Source organism: Phocoena sinus, chromosome 20, assembly GCF_008692025.1.
Source record: "Phocoena sinus isolate mPhoSin1 chromosome 20, mPhoSin1.pri, whole genome shotgun sequence".
In the NCBI taxonomy this organism is placed as follows: domain Eukaryota; kingdom Metazoa; phylum Chordata; class Mammalia; order Artiodactyla; family Phocoenidae; genus Phocoena; species Phocoena sinus.
In genome coordinates, this window is record NC_045782.1 from 2,693,813 (window position 1) to 2,716,561 (window position 22,749).

Consider the following 22,749-nt stretch of genomic DNA (forward strand, 5'->3'; position numbering starts at 1 on the left):
GAGGCTCTGGAGCCCAGCGGCCTTTGAGGAGCTCCTCTCTCTGCAGCCACTGGGCAGCTTGGTAACTGCCCTGGAGCCCTCTCCCAAGTCTTGGACCAAAGGGAAACAGTAAAGCTTTTTGCAGCAAAAAAAAAAAATAGAGTAACCCTGAGCCCAGCAGGTTGTGCGTGGGGCTGTTTTCACTGTTAGGACAGGGGGCACTCTCCACAGCTCCCAGGGGACAGGCCCAAAGAGCCAGTCTGGTGTCTGGTCACCACTGTGAGACAATTTTCTCTGTAGTAAATCCTTGGGCTTGTTTCCAGCATAACAATAATGCTCATTGGACCAGAGAGCAATTCTTGTGGATTTTTCCCAGGAAAGAAAGTGGTGCTCTTCACAAAGTCTCCCAGCCACTTGAAGGGTGGGGAGGTGTCTTTCTGGATTTAGTTTGTTAATCCAGCATTTCTCTTGTAGCCTTGTCATCTAAAAAATTATTTCCAGTTCTCCTGAATACAGACAGAATGACTTGAATAAAAATTACAAAACAAAGCCCTTTACTAGATACTAAACAAGTTAGCCTTAAAATTTTCAAACACCCTGAAAAAAAATGTCAAAATCCCATACCTGTGTTTCAGGTGGGCAGTCTCCCTGTTAGTCTCAACGATGTCTTTCTGCAACATGGTTCTGAGCTGTGGAAGGAAAATACATCCACATCTGTCCTGGTTGACTCCGCATAAAAGGAAAGACAAAATCTTATCCAGCTGCCACGATGTTTCTTCTCAAGTGTAGTGATCACAAGAAGACAACACATCAAAGAATATATGATCAGAGATTCCAAGGGCCATTGTCTGCATTTGGGAGTGAAGAATTCTGCAAAGCAGACTGAATGCTACCCGGTGTCAGAATGAGCATTTCTCGTCTGTCTTCACCTATGAGCTCCTACTGCTTTCATCAGCTAAATCACAATATTGAATACAATTCTAGATATTCTGCCCATGTTCCCATTACCCTAACAACTAAACCCTAAGAGTAAGACTCTCATAAACCAAGGAAAATGAAACAAAACCGTGAGGGAGTTATTACTGTATGTTAATTTTATTTAAATTTTATGATTATTCAGAGCTATTATATTGCGGAGGAATGATGGCCAAGCATGTAACTAAAATTGCTGTTTAAAAATTTGCCAAATGATTTGTCAATTATACCTCAGTGAAGCTAGGGGGAAAAACACACAAAAAAATTAAATTTAAAAACGTTGTTCAATGTACCATCAATGTGTTCTATGTTAGGGTGTAAAAAAATCATATATTTTAAATAACCATCTGGAAATGGATGAAGATCAGGTGTTTTTCCACAAAGGACGTGCCCCCTTGTATACCCCTATGCGTCCTGAACATGGTCCCCATAGATGAGGTGAAGACTTCAATTAGCTTTCAGCCCGTTTAATGCTAGTGTCAGCCTCCCTTACTTAGGACTCCTGAAGTGCCTCTTCCCATCCCAGCTGGTCTGCTGGATAAAGAAAGCTGCAGGCTGCATGGGTCTGGCTACACCCATCAGCAGTCAGTAGATACTCTATCTTACCAAACATCTTGGGATGCTTCAACAGTCCTGAGGCCTGCGAAGCACCGCCGTGTACACCAGGCGGAGCCTCCAACTGGAGAGCCACTAGCAGTAGTTGGAGCTGGGCAAGGCCCCCCCGCGAAACTCCAGGGCTGCCAGGACAGGACCCTTGCCCAGGTTCCTGAGGGCCAGGTGCAGGATCCCTGGGATGCCCTCTCAAACTCCTTTCCCTTGAACATGACCTGGTCTACCTCTCTTACCTGGTTCCACACTGATCCCTTACACTGCTTAAGGAGGTGGGAGGTCCTGGGCTGTGGAGCTGGTGAGTCCAGTGGAGCCTGGGTAGTGGCCACCAGAGCCCACCTGGCTGCTCATTCTGGGTTCGCATCGGCCCTTCTTTTCTGAACTGGCCGCTGCCCCTTCTTCGTGCTCCCCAACATCACTGCTATCAGATTTTGCAAAGCTTCCAGGGCAACCTTGCCATCTACTCCCCCAAGGATGCCCTTCATTAGGGATGCCTGCCTGCATCTCCCTGCCTGGGCTTGGGGACAAGGGGTGTGAATGTCCACGCAGCTGGGAGTCACCCAGACTAGATGTGGAGGTGTCTTTACTGCATGGAATGTGCCTGTGAGGAATTTAGGGATTTTCTTGAGGCCTGTGGAAAGGGTTGTGTCCCTAGAAAGTGGGAGGAGCTCCCGTGGGGCCAGCCCCCTATTCACAACTCACAGGAAAGGCCTGAGCCGGTGGTGAAAACGTCCAGGGTGCATGCCTTCCTACCTGTTCTGGGGAATTGGACTGGGATTTCCTCCCGTTCTCACCTGCGAGTCTCTGCCAAGCCACCGGCCCTCTCCAGGCCTCCTTAGGGAAGACTGGACCTCCTGCGGAGATGCTGATGGTTCAAAGGCCTGGTGGTACATGGTCGGAAGCTCTGAGGCCGTGGATTATTGAGCCCGCGTGGCCGGGTCTGGAGGGCGGGCCGCGGGGACAAGGAGGCTGCTGCAGGCTGAGGCTCTGAGGCAGGAGACAGATGGGCTCCAGGCTAGACATTTACAACTGGCCTCCTGTTCACACCTCCTGGGGTGAGAAGAAGATGGGCTCCATCAGGACATTCATTACCAGCCCCCTGCTTACATTTCCTGAAGCAAGAGACACACGGACTCCAGAACTACATATTTATGACCAGACTCCTGTCTAAATTTCGAGATCTGCACCTCGATATAAAAACCAGTAAGAGAAATAGGGTAAATAACCAGACAGTGGACATTTTTATGGCAGGGACGGAGTGGGACTGAACCCTGTTAAAAGATCAAGAGGTCATACATTTCCCATCCTTGGGGCAAGGGAAACATTGCACATGCGTAGAAAGGCTCCTTGGGGGTCAAAAAGGAAGGGGCACCACCCCATAATAGGTGATGCTAAGGCCGTCCCATATGTCTCTGGGCTGTAATCCTTCTTGAAAAAAAGTTGCACACGCATGTTGGGGAGGGTCTTAGGGCAGGGCAGGTGTGGAAAAAGAAACCAGATAATTGGCCAGAGGTAAAGAGACCCGGAAAACCTGCCCTATGTAAGTGACTTACCCGCCTGTTCACTGCGTTCCTCCTCATTGGGGGGATGCCCACACCCTTTCTCTCCGGCGTGCATCTCTGCCTTGCTTCTGTCTTAACTAAACAAATCATTTCTCTGTGAGCTCTCCCACTTGTTGTTGTGCTATGTCTCTAATAATAAACTTTGTACCTGTTTTTACAGTTTTGCCTCCGTGAGAAATGCGTTTTTCACGGGGGGCAAGAGCCAGGGGGTGTGCTGGCTGGGATTCCTGGTTTCCATCCAGGCTCCCCAGGTTCAATTCCTGGGCCGGGAATTAAGATCTCCCTTCATGCCACCACTCACTGTTACGTCTCCGAGATCATCTCCACTTCCTTCAAGGGCGGAGAGAACCGAGGTGCTTCAGCACCGAGGTCTGGACAGCGCCCTCTGTCCTGGCAGGAGGCGCCCTAAGAGAACGTGTCCACACCCCCTCGACCAGAGCTCGAGTCTGGAGGCAGGGGAAGGGAGCCGGCCCTGGCGTGCTGACCGCACAGGGACAGGTGGGAGACAGTTGGAGGCGGTGGACAAGTTAGGACCCTGGGAGAGCCGACCCAGAGCAGTGTGGCTGGCGGGACCCCTGGGCAACCCCAATCTTATGCAGATGAGAAGGCTGTCCCCACACCCACCCCCATCCTTCCCTTCCATTGCTTAAGTGCCACAAATGTTAAAATGGGGGTTTCTGCTAAGAATCTAAGACAGCAGATATCAGATACCTGAAGTGAGCTGTGAGGCAGGCCACCAGGCAGAATTGGAAAAAAAAAAAAAAGTAGTGGCTGAGAAACTGTTAGGGGATTGTTAAGCCCCTCACCTATACTGAGAGTATCAAAGGGCTCCTAGAAAGAGTTGAAGAGGATTTCTAAACGTTTGGAAACAGCTTCACAGAGGAAAGATGGTGGGGAGGTTGCTTGTCCCATAGTTCAAACCTAGTGAGAGGTTTTAACAGGCCACCTGGACAGCTTGATATGTGTCCCCCTGGGGTTTGGGGACTCAGTGGCCTGATGGATATCTTTGCTTAAGAAACCTAAGGGGCAAGAGCTGGCCAGACTAGCTGTTCATGGTGAGTTGGAAGAGGTGTCTGCACACTTTTTAAAGCACAAATTTGGGGACAAAAGATGCATGAATTCTTCCCATGGTCTAGACATTATTCATGTGCATGGGGTGGGGGCTTGAGGGGAGGTCCTCTTAGCTGCTATCCACAGGGATGCCTGGAGGGCTGATCACATCCCCTAGAAGAGAGTCCTAAATGTTGCCCCAATAGACAGCAACCAGCTGAAATAGTATTCTCACCAGGGCTAAGTGAAATTCAGAAGGATCCTCAGCACTGAGGGAGTCTCTCAAAATTCCACCAAAGTCTCAGAGAGTAGGACGCTTGCTGACGACACTACTGACCTACTGATGTGGAGACGTTCCCTGCACCCTTGTTTATCCTTCCTCCCCTGCTCTGACTCAGAAGGGGTCAGAGACACCCGTTAGCAAGCTGTGGATGGAAACCAGAAGTGCAAGACCAGGAGGGAAGGGACCCCAACTTTAACTCATGTTCAGAGACTTGACTATTACATAGGATGCTTGTCATATTCACAGCCTGGGGGAGTGTTTCTTATCACAAGGGACCAGAAAAGTCATGGAATTGCCCCTCACTCTCTTCACCCGCTTTTGCTCCCTCATCCATGAGAAGGAGAACTAGAGACTGAATATCTTTGCTAAACTGGCACCTACTGTCCCTGTGCCTTCAAGACAGTCCAGTGGGGTAGAGTGTGCTACCATCTGGATATCAGGCATCATGGCATTGTGGGAAGTGGGTGATGCTCATGTGACTGGCTAGAGCCTCAGGGGTGGGGAGTTAACTACTATCTTTTTTCTTTTTTCTTTGTTAAATAAAATCTCCCCTCCCCTCTGTTCCCTGTTCTTTGTGCCACACCATGAGGCATTCTGGATCTTAGTTCCGCGACCAGGGATCAAAACTGTGTCCCTTGCAGTGGAAGCGTGGAGTCTTAACCAGTGGACCACAAGGGAAGTCTCTAACTACTATTTTTTTTTTCTTGGCCATGATCTGTTTCCCCTTCCTTTTTTTCTTAAGTGGATCAAAATTAAATAATTCAAGCCCTGCCTTCAAAATGAAAAATTTTTAGTATTGTTTAGCAAAAACAATAAAACCCAATTTGTTTTAACCATCAAAACAAAAACAAAAACAAAAGAGAGAAACTGAATATCTTTTTAAGGGATGATAGGAAACAAAGTCATTGTATGATCTCAGCTCACCGTGTACATGTTCAGAACACCCTCTGAAACAAACAGCAGGTCCCATTTGCTTCCAATCCAAATTCCTTGGAGACCATACAGTTGGCTCAGCCTCTGTAGGAGAGCATCTCTCGGGCCAGGGGCAGTATCCCAGGGCCTATCTGGCTTGAGGTAAGGAAGCACCTTCAATGGGAGAGACAATAGGCCAAAAGAATTTATCAAATACTGTATCTGTGGCAAGGCTGTGCTGTCTTTAAGTTTTACCTTCCTTTTAAAATAAAGCAATACAGCCAGCTTCGTGTGAAGCAGGAATGTACAACTAGATTAACAGAACAGAATAATCTCTAGGAAATTTTAAAATTTAAAAATATCTGATGCATTGGTGCAGGTGGAATAAACCTTTGAAATTAAGTCTAAGGCAATGTTTCTTTTTCTTCCTCTTCATCCCTACTTTTTCTGTCTAAGAAGTGATACTTTACCCACAAAAAATACCCTTGCCCCGGTTTTTCTAAAACTGTATGCTGTCTTTGTTTTCTCAATGTGGAGGGACAAGTGCTTATTCGTCTGAAATAAATGAGCTGAGGGTGAAAACTGATGACTGAAAATCTGCTCCTTATAATAAAGATGAGATTGTATGGTAATATATTATCTGACAATTTTACAACCTTTTACAATTTGACTTATGAATATATGAAAAGAGAATATTATCAATTCACATAAGAAACTTTAAGGACACCATTAAAACTTTAAAATTAATAAGGTTTGCTTAGAACAAATTCTTAGGCTAGAATATCTACAAAATAGATTGAATGTAAAATTCTTGAAAGAAAAAGAATCTCAGGGATTTCAGAGTATTTGTTGGGCATTAAATTAAAATGTTACTCTTAGGAGATTTACGTGAATAGAAATGTGTTGTTTTCTGCCTTAGCTAAAGAGGCAAGATCCACTTAAGACATTTAAGTTGAAACTCACACTGAAATGTGGGATCTCTAGGGTTAAGTACTGCTTTCACTGGCTCACAGTAGCAAGGGAACCTCACAGGAGAGGAGAAAATGTCACTGCAACAAAGCCCTAGGGGACACCTTCCTGAGCATTGGGAACAGGGTGGGCGCTGTGCCCCAGCCTGTCCTCCAGCCAGTGGATCTGAGAAGGCATCTGACCCACACCAGTGAACAGAGAGCAGGGCCAAGCGTTAGCACAGCCCCATCTGTTGCTTCACACTGAGTCTGAACAGATTTTAAAGGATCAGCAAGAGTAATTTCACAGTATGAGTAAGAGAGAAAAGCAAATTGTTGTTTTTTTGGTTTTGTCTTTTTAATTCTGCAGAACTAGAAAAAGAGAGTAGTTCCTGAGAGAAGAAAAGCATACCACTGAAAATGATGGGAAGTTTCAGGATTTTTTATTTTATTTTCTTCAGAGAAACAGTAAGAGGCTTCCTCCAAGATGTGGCTTCTTTGAAATGAGGTGTGAAAAGCCTTATGGGGCAACTGACTGAGTTTAAAAGAGAGGAGAATAAGACAGGGGACACCCTGGAAACTGAAATGACAATATGGTAGGATCACAGGGATCTCTTAAGTTGCAGAATATGGAATTCCAGACGGTGGACACGTCTGAGAAGACCGCCCAAAGGGCAGAGAAAATATGAAAACAGAAAACGTTTTGAGAGAAGATTATAGATGCAGAGGATAGAGAAGCATGATTACCCTTCCATTTGGTGGTAATTACCCACCATATGGAAGGGTGAATGCATTCCTGGAAAAAGTCTGGAGCAAAAGGAACAGAAGCAATATTGAAAAATATACTTGAAAACTTTTCTAAACTGGCTGAAAAGTATTCTTTCCTAATTATTTTAATTTCCTCTGGTCCTGTTCTTTGTAGCTTTAAGGATGTGAGCAATGCGATTTAATGTAAGCTTTTTGATCATAGGTTAGACAATCTCACAGGTTAAAAATAATTTATTGAATTTTAATTTGCGTTTCTCTTTTTATGAAAGAGGTTACTTTCATATGTTTAAAAATAATTTACATTTCATTTTCCAATAACTGTTTCATCCTGTCTTCTACTGTGCTGTTGGTCTCTCTTTTAAAGTGGCTTTTTGAGTGACAAGGAGAAGTGGCATTGGCCGGTTGGCGTCGCGCCTCCAGGAGCTTCCCAAATCACCTCCGTCAGATATGAAAATGATGAAACAGAAATTCTAAGGCTCGTCCTCTGAACCTCGGTGCGGAGGAATAGGGAGCACGGAGGCCCGAATAGAGCCGTGGGATGAAATCCTAAGCGGCCCAAAGTCCCCAGTTAGTTTGGTGGGAAAAGGGGTACCTGTGACCCCGACGTGACTTGAACACGCAACCTTCTGATCTGGAGTCAGACGCGCTACCATTGCGCCACGAGGTCACAGGGGCTGCTTTACTTTTGATCCTTTAAGGCTCTTTCTTCCCGCGCATCCAGGTCACTTCACCATATAAATCTTTCGCTCTCCGAGCGAATTTCAGGTCAAACTGAAAAGGAGCGAGAGGCGGGCGGAGGGCGCGGCTGTACGAGCCCCGGAATCCCCGCCCCAACCCGGCTACGTCGGGTCCGGGCGGGGAAGCGCCTGCAAAACCCGAACCCGGGCCGGCGAAGGGGGGTGAGGGTGCGTGCAGGACCGAGTTCCCGTCCCCGGCATGGTTAAAGGGCGAAACCAAACCAGGACTCTGCGGGCACACCTGGGAGGTGACTTCGGAACTTAGCAGAAAAATAGATGCTCATGTATCCACCCCTCCCCCCACCCCCGGCTCTCCCGCCCCCTTATAAAACTCAGTTTTGAACATTCGAACATTATAGAAGAGTGTAAGAAAAATTAAAATCAATAATCCCACCACCCGCTGTAAAGCATTTTGATGTATTTCTTTCCAGATTTCCTTCCTCCCAGGTATACACAAGTGTCCATCCGCGTTTGTTAAAGCTTCTTTGCTGTAAAGTACAGCAGCTGCAGAAAAAGGCACAAAACTAAGATATTTAATGGAAGGATCAAAAACCCTTGGCACCACCAGACCTGCCACCCCCGCAGAGCCTAACATCTGCCTTCTGCCTCCACCTGCTGCCAACCCCGACGTCTACGGAAAGAACGTCTTTGCTTTTGTTTACAGTTTTATCACCCAAATATGCATCAGTAAACACTGGAGTGGCGTTCCGACGTATATGTCACTTTTAATCCATCCCTTTCCCCTCACATCCTCCCCCGGCCCCAACGAAACGACGTTCTCAGCACCGGTTTCAGGTAGTTCGCGTTGTCAGTGGGTCTTGTTACTGAGGATGCTAACTTAAATCATTTAGTTAACACGCTTTCTGCCGTGGTCCTCCACTGTATGCTACTATTTCCCCTTGGTAATTAATAAATATTTGGGGGTAAACGCTTTCAGGCTATGCAAATATCCTGTTTCTCTTTAACCTTGCACCCACTAATTTTAGCATCCATCTTGACTGCAACAACTATGACTGCAGTGTTTGCCTCAGGGTCATTTTCTTTTTTGCCTTTTCCATCTACATTTATCAACATAATCCTTCTATGAGAAAGAACTGGTTCTTCTCTTCCATTTACTTATGTATTACATATTCAATTACTTCTTTGCATCAATACAGATTCATGGATATTTTTTAATTTTATAGGTTTAACCCATAGAACATCATTTAAAAAATATTGTTTCTGAAATTTTCCCAGCTTTGGCTATTACAAACTCCTTCAGGTTGGCTCATGTGTCCTTTTGATATCTACCATCCTGTTTTTAGCACTTCCTTAGTTTCTGGCACAAGATGTTCCAGGCTTATCTTGTAGTTTCCCTGCAGCAACTCTGGAATCAACTATTTCTCCAAGGAGCTCTGTTTCCTGTTTTTGGAGAAAGGTGTTTAGAAATTAAGATCTGGTTGTTAGATGTGATCATTACAATGGGCTGTCATTTCCCTTTTCATTATTTGTAGCTTCTCTGACACTGAGAAACGTAGCTCTCATTAGCTATAATATATGCACTTATATATGTATACATATATGTATGTGCATATATGTGTGTTTCAGAATTACTAACCCATACACCTGTAAAAAAAGATTTACTAAGAGGATTACCTTATATGTGTACAGGGATTTTTGGTTTTTTTTGTTTTTTTTTCTGTAGCTTTACAGGCAAACTACTGTTTTGCAAAGTTATTTAGGTTAGTTCTTCTCTTCTCCAAGCCTTCACTTTTGGTTATATTATTTACTTGTAGTACAGTTAGGCTGTTATTTTTATTCATTTATTTGTTTTTATTTTTGGCTGTATTGGGTCTTCTGTTGCACGGGCTTTCTCTAGTTGTGGTGAGTGGGGGCTACTCTTTGCTTGCGGTGCGCGGGCTTCTGTTGTGGCTTCTCTCGTTGCGGAGCACGGGCTCTAGGCTTGCGGGCTTAGTAGTTGTGTCTCCCGGGCTCTAAAGCTCAGGCTCAGTAGTTGTGGTGCACGGGCTTAGTTGCTCCGCAGCATGGGGGATCTTCCTGGGCCAGGGCTTGAACCCATGTCCCCTGCATTGGCAGGCGGATTCTTAACGACTGCGCTGCTAGGGAAGCCCCTGTTGTTACTTTTATATTCCATTTCAGGTTCATGATTAGTTTTCATTATTTTCCTTAAACTTATGCATTTGTAAAATATTACCATAGTTCTAAGTACCAGTGCTGTATAAAAGGGTATACTAAAAACTGTGTCACTCCCTTGTCATCTCTATTACTCAGACTCATTGCCCCCTTCTTTCCACCGCTTCCCAACTACCCCATCGGTAACTAATCTTTTCAGTTTCTGGTTGATCCTTCCTGCATTCTTTTGCACAAATGAGCAGGTATGTTTATTTTATTACATCTTCTTCTTTCTTAGATAAAGGATAGCGCACTATAATTACTATTTTGCACTTTGCCGTTTTACCTCCGCAGTTTATCCTGGAAATCACTCCATGTCAGCTCATTGAGATCTTTCTCTATTTTTTTTTTTTTTTACAGCTACACAGTACTTCCTGGTGTGGATGTAAGCATAGCTTATTCAACCACTTTCCTGTAGTTTTTGCATAATATTTCCAAGGTTCATCCATGTTGCAGCATGTATCAATACTTTATTCTTTTTATTGCCCAATAATATTCCATCATATGGATATATCAGATTTTATCAACTTGGTAGGATGAAAATCTACCAAAAAAACAAGTGGAGGTTTTTTTCACATCAAGTAGGAATCAGATTCTCCCCCTTCACAGGTTTTGCTGTTTTTCTTGATTGTTGAAGGCTGTAGTAGTCCATCTGTTTAGTGACTTTCCCAAATTATTTTTGCAAAGGCTGTGTTCCTTGTTGTTTGTGGTTACTGAAGTGTCTCTGTTTCTTGGTTCGTTTTTAGCTAGTTATTTGACAGAGATTTCCTTGAATCCCAGGTACTTTATTAAAAACAACAACAATAACATAACAACAACCCCACCTCCCTTTTTTTTTTCAGATTGGCTCTGTGCTGGCACTCCTTTAACATGTAGCCAGGCTTGCACTAAGCCTAGGGAGAGCCTGAGGTGAAATCTCAGCGTCTTCTCAGATCTGTTCTGAGTGTGCGTCTTTCAGCATGCATGAGGCTTTCTAAACTCCCCCATATAGATAGTACTTTGGAATGCCCTAACTTCCCAAAGAAACTCCCCAGCTTTTGCTCCTGGGACTTCGGTGGTCCAGGGATGGTGTGGGGCAACAGCAAGTAAAAATGCCACAAAGTTTTCCTACTGCTTTGAATTCATCTCTTTCTTGATTCAATGTTCACTTGGTTGCTGCAAACCTTTGACTGTTTTCCAGAGTCTCTGACAAATTTGGTTCTGGCAGTTCTGCTTGTGTTTTTGGTGTTTCTGTGAGAGGATGAGAACTTGGAGCTTCCCACTCTGCCATTTTGCTGATGTCACCCATCTGCCTTTAAATAATTTTTTCTCTGCCTATAGAATACTGGCTTGACAATTTTTTTATTCTTTTACATTTTAAAGATATTATTTCTTTGTTATTTCTTCTACCTTCCTTAGTTTTTAGTTGACAATATAATGTGTCTTTTTATTTTCAGCAAATCACTATGTGCCAAGCATAATGACCTTTCTATTAACCCTTCGGGGGATGGCTGAACTTGTTGAATTTGTGAGTTGACATCCTTCAATAAATTTGGAAAGTTCTCAATGTTACTTTTGCAAATATTGCATCTGCCCATCCTCTCTCTCCTGTCTTTCTTGGACAGCAATTACATGTAAGTAAGCTCCTTTCTTATACTTTTTTGCTCCTTATTTCTCTCTGTTATTCAGTTTAGCTACTTTCTTCTTGTTTTCAAGTTTAGTATGTTCTGTTTTCTGCTGTGCAAAGTCTGCTGCTAAAGTCATCCAATGAATTTCAAATATTTTATTTTGCAGTTCTAAAATTTCCACTTGATTTTTGGCTTATTTTAATGCTGTTTTGAAATACTCTATCCCACGTTTTTAACAAATCTGTTGTCACCCTCTTTCCTTCTACCTTTTTAAACATATGAATTATAGCAATTTTGACTGCTCACTCCAAGTCTGGATCATTTCTGGATTTGTTTTATTGACTGTTCTCTCTCTTTTTATTATGGCTCACCTATTTCCCACTTCCGTGCATGTTTTTTATCTTATTTACTTTTTTGGCTTTGTTGGGTCTTTGTTGCTGCGTGTGGGCTTTCTCTAGTTGCGGTGAGCAGGGGTTACTCTTCATTGCAGTGCACAGGCTTCTCATTGTCGTGGCTTCTCTTGTTGCAGAGTATGGGCTCTAGGCACGTGGGCTTCAGTAGTTGAGGTGCACAGGCTCAGTAGTTGTGGCTTGCAGGCTCTAGAGCACAGGCTCAGTAGTTGTGGCACATGGGCTTCGCTGCTCCATGGCATGGGGGTTCTTCCTGGACTAGGGATCAAATCCAAGTCCCCTGCATTGGCAGGCAGATTCTTAACCACTGTGCCACCAGGGAAGTCCCAGCCTTTTGTGTATGTTGATTTAACTTTTTATTTTGATTTTTTCTGGGCAATGTGGATGATAAATATAAATTTTAGAAGCTCTGGCCTGATTACAGTATCTTCCTTCTCTTCTGCCTTGTAAAGCCATGAGCATTGTTCCCACAGAAAAGCCACTGTGAGGGAGACAACAGCTTTTCCCTCAGGAAACACGAGTTCAGACTCTGCCCAGGAGTTTCCTACCAAAGGAAAAGAGCAGTGATGCTGTCACACCAATCCTCTTCTCACATTTTTGGGTATACCTGGGTTTCCTGGTGTATCTACTGCCTGGGGATGTGGAACATCAGGGTTTTCTATGCCGATAATGTCACCTTAAGTGACAGTGTGGTGCTGTGCTCACATGAAGGATTTGGAGAAATTTCTGGTGCAGATGGGACAGCAGGAGTTGAAAGTTTTCTCTCAAAGATTTGGATCCCGCTTTCCTCAGTTATTTTGCTATTCTCAAAAAGCTCATTTCCTTCTTCTAGTGATTTTACATGGAAAGAATGAGGCTCCTTTTGCAGTTTGTATGAGATGCAAAAATTCTCAAACTTAACAAGGCAATGTCAAAATAGCAATTATTAAAAAGGATGTGATTGCCCAATGTTGGCAAAGATGTCAGGGCAGCAAGCACCCTCATATACATCTGGTGAGAGTCCAGAGCTTTTGGAAGGCATTTGGCACGTGTATTAAAAGGCCTTTTCAATAATGTGTACTTTGCCCCAGAAATTCCATTTTTATGACCCCATGGAAAACAATTAAGGATGTTTGCAATGATTTTCCTGTAGGGTTATCAAAATTCTGTTTATAATAGTAAAGAATTAGAAGCCGTTTTAGCTGCTCTGTTCCATAAGCAGAGTCTAGATTTTTGAAATACGAGAGGCAGGAGGGAAACTATCCCAGGTTGGGTTCCACTCTGAGTGGACGTTTGCATGGAGGCTTTTGGGATCACAAGAGAAGGAAGCAGGACTGGGTAGAGAGAGAAGAGGGCTGCTATGCAGTCTCAGTAAAGGCATCAGCTGACCCCACGAAGAACTCCAAATTCACAACTGTCCCAAAGTTAAGTGGAAGGGCCAGGTCTTTGCTCCTATGTCAACCAGTCATTGGATGTGGGCTGTCCCAGGAACGGGTCTGCTTCGGGGCAAGGCGACTCTCTCAAGCTGAGGACTGCCTGCCAGCAGCACTTCTAGCGGCCGGAGAATAAACCTTCAGTTCTGAAAGGGGGGATGGGGTGGCCCACAATTTCATCACCTGGATTCACTTCTTCATATGAGTTTTGGGAGAAGCAACACCAGGATTCCGGTGGGCCCGTTTTCCTGGAAGAAACTTACAAGGAGGATGAACTACAGCCTCCTCGCCCGCTGCTGCTGGTCTTAGGACTGCAAATTATATTCACTGTTGCCCTCCTCAACCTCAGCTAACACCTGCACTGGTCTTGGTGGCTTTCCCGGTGGCCAGACCCAGACACTTATCCCTGAGGCCCTGGTCACTGTGTGCTTCTCAGGCTAAGACTGCTGTTTTCATTACTTACTACCAAAATGGGTGAGACAGTGCCAAGAGGTATTCTAATATTATGGGGAATTAGCTGGGTGCCAAACATACGTCTCTCTTCTCCCACTGTAATAACAGCCCCACCTCCTAGTGATCAGGATCAAATATCCCTGTCACAGTGGTGACTCCTCTTGTTGCTGGCTGGTCCCCTGACAGCAGCTGTAGTTTGTATCTCAAAAGGACTACTGACGTGTTTCCTGAATGAATTGTTCTGCTTTGGGAATCAAGCCTCTAAACCTGCAGTGCCCAGGCCTGCAGGGAAGAGCAGCACATATTGAGTCACGGGGAGTGAGGTAAGCACGCCTCTCCTGCTTCTACTCCTGGGTTCCCAGTCTATACGTTCCAACTACCAGGAACACAACCATATAAAGGTAGTTGATTTGAGGCATAAACGGCACCCTGAGGATGGTGCCCCATCCCTGTAAATTATTGCCTCCACCCTGGCACTTACAGTGTGCCTTTAACAGGCCATTCCATCTCCAACATCTATCAGCCTGGCAGCTTCTGGGGATGTGGTATGTGATATGACCAGTGGACCCCGTGAGAGCATGCACACTCCTCTATCTCCTCTGCTATGCACTAGGGTCCTTGCTTTGATGTGGTATCAAATGGATGAATCAAACATTCTATAAATCCCCAGATAGTGAGTGGCTTTGTCTGAGGTCTGCCAAGCAGGAAAGGCAAGCGAATACCTAGAGTGTGGGTTGATTCAGTTGTATGAATTGCCGTTGCTTCCAGAATAGAAGGGGTCCAGTGGAGCCAACTCGCCGCCAAGCGTCTGACTGGTCTCCTAGTGGGACGGTAACCATACTGGGGACTTAGCACTGAAGAGCGTGTTGCTGGAAGGCGGACAGCAGTTGCAGCAGGTAATTAAGCCTTGGGAAGGGGCAGCCTGTGATGCTGGGCAAATGCCACCACGGCCGCTCCATTCGTGCTTGTGTTGTCAGCACTGAGTGACTAAACAGGAGCTGACAGACGTCAACTGAGATCTTTGACAGAAATGAAGTGTAAGAGGTGAGCTTACATTTACCTGGTGTTTCCTCTGTTTATGGATTCCAGGCAGAAACTGTCAGAGTTTAGGGGTGCCGCTGGGAGATAAGGGATGATATCCTAGAGGAGATAGCTCTACAACTTGCATAAAATTTCCCCTCAAACCTTTAGCTGACTTCTAAGCTGTGAATGGTGAAAATAAAAGAAACCCTGTAAAAAGCAGCACTTGAGAGGTTAAATGGATGCGCAGGTTTCAGCAGCTGTCTAGTACTGGAAAGACAGAGATTACAGTTCAAGATCAAGCCCTAGCAAGTTAGAGGGGCTTGGTAAACGCCTTGGAGTTTCCACTGAGATTCCAGTAGAACCATGCTGGACAAAACTGAAACAGACAAAAGGACAAAACTGAAACAGACCAGCTTTAACTCAATCTAATGTCAATCACAAATGGGGTCAGGGTGCTCCACTAGTACTCTGTCTGCTAAAATAAAACTTTGTTTTATTTAGCTTTTTATTTTATATTGGAGTATAGATGATTAACAGTGTTGTGATAGTTGCAGATGTACAAAAAAGTGATTCAGTTATACATATACATGTATCTGTTCTTTTTCAAATTCTTTTCCCATTTAGGTTGTTACATAATACTGAGCAGAGTTCCCTGTGCTATACAGTAGGTCCTTGTTGGTTATCCATTTTAAATAGAGCCGTGTGTACGTGTCAATCCCAAACTCCCTAACTATCCCTTCCACCACCCTTCCTCCCTGTTAACCATAAGTTCATTCTCTAAGTCTGTGAGTCTGTTTCTGTTTTGTAAATAAGTTCATTTAAAAAAAAACTTTTAATTTTATATTGGAGTATAGTTGATTAACAGTGTTGTGATAGTGCTAAATAAATCTTGATCCTCTTTAGAGGAAGACAAACCAAGGATCTCCAGGATTTTTTCACCTATAATGTCTGGCATTAAATGAGGTATCAGAAAGCATTCTAAAAAAATCAGCTGACCAGATAGCAAGAAAAACAATAGACAAAGGAACAGACCAAAAAGTGATTCAGCTACTGTAGTTAACTGTCCAGGACTTTAAAATAAACATTATTAATATATTCAAGAGAAAAGAATGGAGAATTTCAGCAGATACCTAGAATCCATATAAGGACATGACAAAAATTCTAGAAATAAAAAATCTGACTAAAATTAAGAATTCAAAATGGGTTTAATAACAGATTGAAAACAGAATAGGCATTAGTTAATGGGAGGGCAATTCAGTAGAAAGTGTCTAGTCTGATGCACAGAGAGAAAAAAGAGATGGGAAATACAGAAAACCTAAAGAGAGACCTGGACCATGGTGAAAGGTCTAACCTACAGGTAACTAGAATCCTAGAATAAGGGAGAGAGGAAATGGGGCAGAGGTAATATTTAAAGAAATAGTGGCTGAGAGTTTCCCCACACTGATGAAAGATATCACAGCACAGTCTCAAGAAGCTCCACATGCTCAAAATATGCTTTAAAAACAAACAAAAAACCTCTCCACCTAGGCACATCACATTAAAACTTACAAAAACCAAGGGCAAAGATAAAATCTTAAAAGTAGCTGGAGAAAAAATAAAACAAGAGCAGAACACAGTTGATTTTTTAATAGAAACTTTGGAAGCCAGAAGCTGAGGTTTTATTTTAGGTGAGGAAAGAAAAAACAGCAACAACAATGAAAAACAAATGCCAGACTAGAACACTTATCCCAGTGAAAATATCCTTCCTAAATGAACGCAAAGTAAAGATATTTCAGACAAAAGCTGAGATAAGCTACTGGAATGCTATGATAAATGCCCAAAGGAATTAGCCAGGCAAAGGGAACATGATCCAGTTGGAACAAGGAATGTCAGGAAAGAATGAAGAACATGGGAATAGGTAAATATGTAAGTACAAATAAACACTGCTGAAAACAGTAATAGTAATAAAATCCTTTGGAGTTTAAAACATGTAGAAATAAAATATATGACAACAATTGAACAAAAGGCAAAAAGTAAATGGAATTAAAACATTAGTTTTTTTCATTGCTTTGAAATATTAATTTCAAGAGTGCTCCAAGAAAAAAGAACCAAAAAAAAAAGAGTGCTCCAATGGAGAGCCAAACAAATTTTAAGGGCAATGATTTTCGGACATTTCAGTATCAGGACAACATTACAATTTAAAAAATTATTGAGGAAACCAAAGACCTTTTATTTATGTAGGTTACAGCTATTGATGTTTACTGTATTTGAAATTAAAATTGGAAAACATTTTAATGTTTATTAGTTTATTAAAAATAATACTATTGGGCTTCCCTGGTGGCGCAGTGGTTGAGAGTCCGCCTGCTGATGCAGGGGACACGGGTTCGTGCCCCGGTCCGGGAAGATCCCACATGCAGCGGAGTGGCTGGGCCCGTGAGCCATGGCCGCTGAGCCTGCATGTCCGGAGGCTGTGCTCCGCAACGGGAGAGGCCGCAACAGTGAGAGGCCCGCGTACCGCAAAAAAAAAAAAAATAATAATAATAATAATACTATTAAACTACTATATGATATTGGAAAACATTTTTAATAGAAACAAATCTTCAAAACAAAAAAATTAGTGCAAAGAGTGGTACTGTTTTAAATTTTTGCAAATCTCTTTAACGTCTCACTGAATTAGTTTGCTAGGGCTGCCATAAAAAAATGCCACAGACTAGGTGGCTTAAACAACAGGAATTTATTTACTCACAGTTCTGGAGGGCAGAAGTCCAAGATCAAGGTGTCTGCAAGGTTGATTTCTCCTGAGGCCCCTCTCCTTGGCTTGCTGGTAGCCACCCTCTTGCTGCCTCTTCACATGGTTGCCCCTTTGTGTGTATGCATCGCTGGTGACTCTCTGTACATCCAAATTTCTCTTCTCATAACGACACCAGTCAAGAGTTATTAGGAGTCACCCTAACAGCCACATTTTAACTTATCACCTCTTTAAAGGCCCTATCTCCTAAAACAGTCACATTCTCAGGCACTGGAAGTTAGGGTCTCAACATATGAATTTGAGGGGGGACGTAATTCAGTTGATAATAATGGCTCAATAGAAGATAGCTGAATTCTGAGATCTTCTTTTGCATTAAATATTTTGCAATATCACATGCCATGCAGCTTCTGAAAAACAGCAATCTATACTCATGAGAAAAATGAGAATGAAAAAGGTAATGTCTTAGAATTATTATGAAAATAGTTCTGCTGCTCCAGAGTAACACCAAAATAATAAATGAATGTATAATTAAACTGAATAGAGTAGAAAAATGAGAAAATGAAACATATTTGAGTATTCCGAAGAAAAGCAAGAAAGGAGAAACAAAAGAAGAAACAGGCAAAACAAATAGAGAGACTTACACCCAAATATATTAGTAATTACATTAAATGAAAATGGATTACACTCACCAATTAAAACACAAAGATTATCAGACTAGATAAAAATAAGACCCAAAATATATGCTACTTAAAGGAGATACACTTTAAATGTAAGGACACAGGTTAAGTTAAAAGTAAAAGAATAGGAAAAAGACATATAGCATGTGTATTTGTTTTCTACTGCTACATAACACATTTATGGAAACAACGGCTTAAAACAACAACTATTTATTAGCCCACAGCTCTGTGGGTCAGAAGTCCAAGCATGGCATGGCTGGGTTCTCTGCTCAGGTCTCAAAGGCTGAAATCAAGGAGTCAACGGGTCAATTCTTGTCTGAAGGCTGAGGAAACAGCAACTCCAAGTGAAGTCAACTGGTTAGCAAAATTCAGTTCCTTGAAGTTGCAGGACTGAGGCTCCTGTTTCCCTGCTGGCTGTCAGTCACAAACTGCTCTCAGTCCCTAAAGGGTGCCTACACGCCTTGTCACACAGCCCCTCTATCTTCAAAACCAGCAATGAAGAATGTCACTCACACTGAGTCCCCCTTATACACCAAATCTCTCTCACCAGGACGAGCCCCACACTTTTTAAGGTCTCAACTGATTGGGTCTGGCCCACTGAGGGTAACTGCACTATTTTCAGTCAACTGATTTGGGACCTTAATTATATTTGTGAAATCCCTTCACAAAAGCACCTAGATTAGTGTTTGACTGAATAACTGGGAACTGCTTGTATACCAGGGGCTGGGAATCTGGGAACCAATTTAGAATTCTGCCTACCACACCATGCAGACACTAACAAAAATAAAATTGTCTTGGCTATATTAATATCAGAAAAAGTATAATTTATGGCACAAAACATTACTAGAGTTAGAGGATGCTTGATATAGATAAAAGGGTCAACTCAACAAGAAGATATAACAATCCTAAATTTATATGCACTGAATATTTATATGCACTTGAATATATATATTCAAGATGTAGAAAGCAAACATTAATAGAAAAAAAAGATAAATCCACAATCATAGTTGGAGATTTGAAGACACCATTCTTAGTAGCTTATAGTTCAAGCAGAAAAATAAATCAGTACAAATATAGAAGATTTGAAGAATGCTATTAACCAACTTGGTCTAATTAATATTTATAGAACATTACATCTAACTGCAGAAATTTCAAGTGATAAGTCTTATTTCCATGCTATTTTCATGTGAACATGGAGCACTTACCAAAATAGACCATTGGCTGAGCCACAGAGTAAGTATCAACAAATTTCAAATGACTGAAATAATACAGTGTGTTCTTTGACCACAGTGGAAATTAGCTAGAATTCCATAATATATAAATAGAAAATCCACAAATTCATTAAAAGTAAGCAACATGCTTATAAATAACCCCAGGGTCAAGGTAGAAATAACAAAGAAGTTTAGAAAATATTTTTAACTGAATGATAATAAAAATACAACATATCAAAATCTGTGGTCAGAAAGATTAACTCAAAATGGATCACAGGCCTATATATAAAATCTAAAACCATACAACTTCTAGAAAAAAACATGGGAGAAGAAACTCCAGAACCTTAGGGAAAGTGAAGATTTCTTGGAGAGGACCCAAAAAGCATGACCCATAGAAAGGAAATGTTAAACTGATATCCTTCAAAATAAAAACATCTGCTCTTCAAAACACACCACTAAGAAAAGTTAAAAGGGAAGCCATATTCTGGGAGAAAATATTTACAAAACGTATCTGACAAAGGACTTGTATCTAGACTATATAATCATTATCATCATCTAATTTAAATGGGCAAAAAACTTAAACAGATACTTCACAAAGGAGAGATATAAATAGCCATTAAACACATAAAAAATGTTCACCATTAATCATCAGAGAAATGCAAACTAAGACCACCATGAAGTACTAGTACACACATTAGAAAAGCTAAAATTAAACACTGACTTATATACCTGAAACTAATACAATATTGTAAATCAACTATACTTTAATAAAATTAAAAAATATTAAAGACTGACAATACCATGAGTTGGCAAGGCTAGGAGTAACTAGAGCACTCATACATTGTTGGTGGGTTGCAAAATGGTACTTTGGAAGACAACTTGGCAGTTTCTTATAAAATATTACATACATTTGCCATATAACCCAGCAACTCCGAACCTAGGTACTTATATAATAGAAGTGAAAATATGTCTACACAGAGCTTATACGTGAATGTTCACAGCTGGTTTATTCATAATAGCTCTAAAGTGGAAACAATACAAATGTCCATCAATGGCTGAATGAACTGTAGTATATTAACACTATGGGAACGAAATACCAACCACATAACATGAATGAACCTCCAAATTCATGAGTGAAGAAGGTAGAAAGAAAACAGTATATACTATATGATTCCATTTATATGAAACTCTAGAAAAGACAATTCTAATACATAGCGATAGAAAGCAGATTAATGGCTTCTTGGAATCAGAGGTGGGGACAATTTTGGGGTGATGAAAAATGTTCTATACCTTGATTTTGGTGATGGTTATACAGGTGTGTAAATTTGCCAAAACTCATCAAAATATAAAGTTAAATCTGGTACAACTTATTATGTGTAAATTATGTCCCAATAAAGTTGATTAAAAAACCCTCTACTTGATGAAGCTAAATAGGAACTTATAGAAAAATTTAGACTTAAATATTTGCAAAAAAGAAAGGTTGAATATCAATTATCTAAGATTTCATTTCAAGAAGCTAGAAAAAGAACAATTAATCAAATTCAAATAAAGTAGATAGAAGAAAATAAAAGAGCATGAGTCAATGAAAAAGAAATTAGCTGTATATTAGTTAAGAGGTGGCTTTTGAAAAGATTAATAAAGTGTTAAACCCCTACAGAGCCTAACACAGAAAACAAAAAGAGAGTACACAAATTACCAATACCAAGACTGAAAAGGGAATATCACTTTAGATCCTACAGAGATTAAAAATATAACAAGCAGGCATTATCAATTACTTAAAGCCAATAATTAGATATTTTAATGAAATGATATAGACAAATTAGAAATAAAACTTAGCAAAATTGACACGAGATAGAATATCTCAATAGTCTTATGCCTATCAAAGTAACTGAATCTATAATTTAAAACTTTCCTACAAAGAAAATTCCAGGCTCATTGGGCTTTACTGTTCATTTTTACAGAAAAGATTTATGGAAAAAAATAATACCAACTGAAATAACAACAAACTCTTCCAGAGGGGGGAAAAAGTAATTACAAATTCATTTTACAAGCCCAGCATTATCCCAGACACTAAATCCTGACAAGGCTACTAAAAAAAAGGAAACATACAAGACAATCTGGACATAGACATAAAATCCGATATAAAATTTTGAAAATCTAATTGAACAATATTTTTAAAAGGTAATATATAATGACCAAATAGAATCTATTCCAGGCATACAAGGTTGCCTTAACATTCAGAAATCAATCCATACAGATGAATTTTGAGAACATTTTGCTAAGTGAAACAAGTTAGTCACAAAAGAATAAATATTTACATAAGGTACCTAAAGCGGTCAAATTCACAGAGACAGACTGAAGACAGAAAGTAGAATGATAGTCTCCAGGGGCTAAGAGAAGCGGGTAATGTGGAGTTATTGTTTAATGAATATTGAGTTTCAGCTTAGAAAAATGAAGAGTTTTGGATGGTGATGATGGCTACAACAACATGAATGTACTTAATATCACTGAATTGTACACTTAAAAATGGTTCAGATGGGGCTTCCCTGGTGGCGCAGTGGTTGAGAGTCCACCTGCCGATGCAGGGGACACGGATTCGTGCCCCGGTCCGGGAAGATCCCACATGCTGCAGAGCGGCTGGGCCCGTGAGCCATGGCCACTGAGCCTGCGCGTCTGGAGCCTGTGCTCTGCAACGGGAGATGCTGCAACAGTGAGAGGCCCGCGTACCGCAAAAAAAAAAAAAAAAAAAAAAAAAAAGGTTCAGATGGTAAATCTTATGTTATGTGTATTTTACCACAATTTTTAAAATAAAAAAATCAATCCGCATAATTCAACCACATTAACAGGATGAGAAAAACCAAACAGTCATCTCAATAGCTACAAACTACGTATCTGATGAAATTCAATACCTGTCCATGATAAGAAATCTCAGCAAACTAGGATTTGAGGAGAATTCTCTTAATCTGATAGAGATTATCTACAAATTTATACCTCATATCATTTTTAATGGAATGTTTAGGATTTTCCTTTAAATTCTGGGAAAAAGGCAAGGATGCCTACAATCTTTACTTTTGAAGGTCCTAGCCAGTGCAATAAAGCAAGAAAAAAATGGCATAAATGTTGGAAAGGGTGAGGTAAGAAAGACTTTACTTTATCACAGGTGACATATTGTGTATGTAGAAAGTCCAAAAGAATGAACAAACTATTATAATTAACAAGTGAATTTTAGGAAGG

The 22,749-nt window shown here is 41.5% G+C and overlaps 1 non-coding gene across 1 annotated transcript; it reads right to left on the minus strand.

Annotated features, from left to right (window-relative positions):
- Positions 1 to 7,680: 7,680 nt before the first annotated feature.
- TRNAW-CCA lies at positions 7,681 to 7,752 on the minus strand. The gene has a single exon. It is a non-coding gene; the product is annotated as a tRNA-Trp (tRNA).
- Positions 7,753 to 22,749: the final 14,997 nt, after the last annotated feature.